At 39.5% G+C, this 3,416-nt stretch overlaps 1 pseudogene; it reads left to right on the forward strand.

Annotated features, from left to right (window-relative positions):
* The first annotated feature begins 2,475 nt into the window (after window positions 1–2,475).
* On the forward strand, window positions 2,476–2,594 carry LOC128250831 (5S ribosomal RNA; annotated as a pseudogene).
* Window positions 2,595–3,416: the final 822 nt, after the last annotated feature.

The following is a 3,416-nucleotide window of genomic DNA, read 5'->3' on the forward strand; positions in this document are numbered from 1 at the left end:
TATATATGCACAGGCATAGGCACGTGTGTACTATGATTAAATATCTTAAATTCGGTTTTTGTGCATAAATCCCGCCATTTTCAGCTTAGAGATAACCAGATAACATGATTTCGACCTTCTTAGGCCTTGTCAATGATGGATGCTCAACCTCTAGTGATAGCTGCGATTCATCTCCTCACAGGCGATATAGAGAATAACAGACCCAGAACAGGCGCTGGTTTCGCGATTAGCTAATGATTTCGTTAAGAAATATTTATTAATGACAGAGGCAGTATTAATACCGAGTGATAATATCTATCCCCACTTAAACGTGGATCTTAATGTAAAACAAAATACACTCCGTTCTCATATTGGTTTTTGATGCAAAATGCATTCTTGTTTATATCGCTGGCGGGGAAATAAATCAGCGTCACCACCAGCTTCGAAACCACCAGATCACCTTTATTTCGGCCTTCATTGGTCTTGTCAATGATGGGCGCTCGACTGTTTGAGATAGCAGTGAATTTCGCTGCCATTTGTTCTAACGTTTAAGTGGGAATAAACATTACGTTTATTAACATCCACGTAAAACATCCACGTTTAAGTGGGAATAGGCATTAACTCTCAGTATTAATTGTTCCTCTGTTGCTAATATATATTTCTTAACAAGCTGATTAACTAATCGCAAAATCAGTTCCTATTCAGGCACTGATTGTCTATATATCGCTGACAGAGAGTTGAGTTGCTGCTATCTCTAGCAGTCGAGAGTCTACCACCGATGAGACCAAGGAAGGCGAAATCACGTGATCTGGTCGTCTCGACGCTGGAGTTGGTGGCGATTTATCTCCCTGCTAGCGATATAAGCATCCATACATTTTGCACTAAAAGCCTACGTGAGAATTTCTCTCATGGTAACTATCGCAGTATAGTTTGTTCTAACAGAACATCCACGTTTAAATGGGGATTCATATTACCACTCGATAATTCATAGATACGTGAACACACACATTATACGAAGTATTGTACAGAATATCCAGCTATAAGTGCCATACATGGCGTTAACATGTATTTAACGTAATTTCTACCATAAATGAAATTCGTCGCTCCTTTTCGACATTTTAGCCATTTATTCTTTGTTTACCTTCTGTTTTGGCTTGTTTATTCTCTCCCTTGTTCTCCACACCTTGTGTGTGGGGGGAGTGGTGGTTTGTTTGTGTTGGTGTGTCGATGAAAGAGAATATGTCTCTATTTGTGAGTGAAATAGTATGCTCGCTTTTCTTTAAAATCGATTATATCTCAAGGAGAATGCAAAAAAGTTCTTGTGCATGCATGTGTGTGTGTGTGTGTGTGTGTGTGTGTGTGTTAGAAAATATATTTGTATGTGTTTGTGAAGGAACAAGTGGGGGAGAGAGAAGCAGACAGAGAAAAAGGGAGACTGTATGAGTTAAGTGTGTGTGTTCATGTGTGTATTATCGATTGTGAGTGAAGGAAAACGAGTTCAAGCGTTATGTCTCTACATGCGTGTAGAGACATAACTGTGTGTGTGTGTGTGCGCATGCGCATGTATATATATATCTGTCTGCGTATGTGCGTAAGTGTGTGTGCGTATGTGGGTGCGTACGTATATGTGTGTATGTGCGCGTGTGTGTGTGTCTGCATGGTACTGTGCGTATGTGTGTATATGCCTGTGTGTGTGTGTGTGCGTATATGTCCGTACGTATATGTCCGTGCGTATATGTGTGTGTATATTTGTGTGCCCTATGTATGTGCGTATGTGTGCTTGCGTGTGTGTGAGTGTAGTAGAGTGAAATAGAATATATATATATATGTGTGCGGGGGGGGGAAGGTTCCTAAACTTGGAAAATGGGTGCCTCATGAATTGTTCGAAAGCAACCGCAGATCCCGAGTTGACGTCTGCTTTTCTCTCCATTCTCGCGAACTCATTTCATCTTTTTTGGGATAGACTTGTGACTGGTGACGGAAAATGAATCTTCTATCGAAGTGTTAAACGTCGTAAACAGCGGCTTGGTAAAAGGGAAAAAGCTCAATCACAACCGAGAAGGGAACTTCATAGGAAAAAGAGCCTTCTCTCTATTTGGTAGGATTGCAAACGAGTAATTCACTTTGAATTGTTACCACCTAATGCAACAATCAATGTTCAAGTCTACTGTCAGCAATTAGAGCGTTTGAATCAAGCTTTCAAGAAAAAAAAAACCTGCTTTAGTGAATCGAAAAGGAGTGATGTTTCATCAGGACAATGCGCGTCCCCACACTGCAAAGATCACATCACAGAAGATCGAAGAGCTTAATCAGAAAAAAAATTCCTCGTCCGCCTTATTCTCCCGACTTTGCTCATTCAGGTCACCATTTGTTTCGTAGTTTACAGAATCATTTGGGGAACACAATTATCGCAAGCCAGGAGGAGGTCAAAACAGACATTTCAGAGTTCTTCGCTTTGAAACCAAAAGAGTTTTACATTGATGGGATTAAGAAGCTTGTTACGGCCATATCACGTTGACAGCACCGGTTCTCGTCCGATCACCGAAGTTAAGCAACGTCGAGCCTTGTGAGCACTTGGATGGGTGACCGCTTGGGAAACCTAGGTGCCGTAAGCGTCACACACTAAACGGCGGTGCATCAGCATGGTCGCAGCTCTAAGCTGAACCTATAGAAAAAAATAGATAGAAGGAAGTCATAGATAATCAGGGAAAGTACATTGATGATTAACTTTAAATTAAATATAACATTTGATCACTTGTTTTCTTTATTCAAAATTCAGACAGAACTTATGGGATGACCTGATATATTCCTGCAGAGATCCAAATTATTTAAAGACATATAAACCGACAATGTCCATCACTGACTTTGTGCTTAGTTATAACACATTATGCCTTTTGACTTAAACAGAACAATTTTTTTTTCTACTCTAGGCACAAGGCCCAAAATGTTTTGTAGTGGGGACCAGTCGATTAGATCGACCCCAGCACGCAAATGGTACTTAATTTATCGACCCCGAAAGGATAAAAGGCAAAGGCAAAGTCTGCCTCGGTGGAATTTGAACTCAGAACGTAACGGCAGATGAAATACCGCTAAGCATTTCGCCCGGCGTGCTAACGTTTCCGCCAGCTCGACGCCTTCTTAAACAAAACAAATTAAAAGAAAAAAAAATATATGAATAAAATCCGGAAAATAAAAATTCAGTTGTTGACAGGCATCAACAAATTCGTTATGGGTTCGTTTCCCCTTAAGTTAAATTTATGTATTATATCTTATTTACTTTATCGATTTTTTATAGACACACACACACACACACACACACACATATATGTGTGTGTAGGTTAGTATGTGTGTATGTATGTATGTACATATTAAGTAAATATGTATATAAAATGTAAATATCATATATATTTTAAGTAGATATATATGCATACATGTAT

Source organism: Octopus bimaculoides, chromosome 25 (genome assembly GCF_001194135.2).
Source record: "Octopus bimaculoides isolate UCB-OBI-ISO-001 chromosome 25, ASM119413v2, whole genome shotgun sequence".
Classification (NCBI taxonomy): Eukaryota; Metazoa; Mollusca; class Cephalopoda; order Octopoda; family Octopodidae; genus Octopus; species Octopus bimaculoides.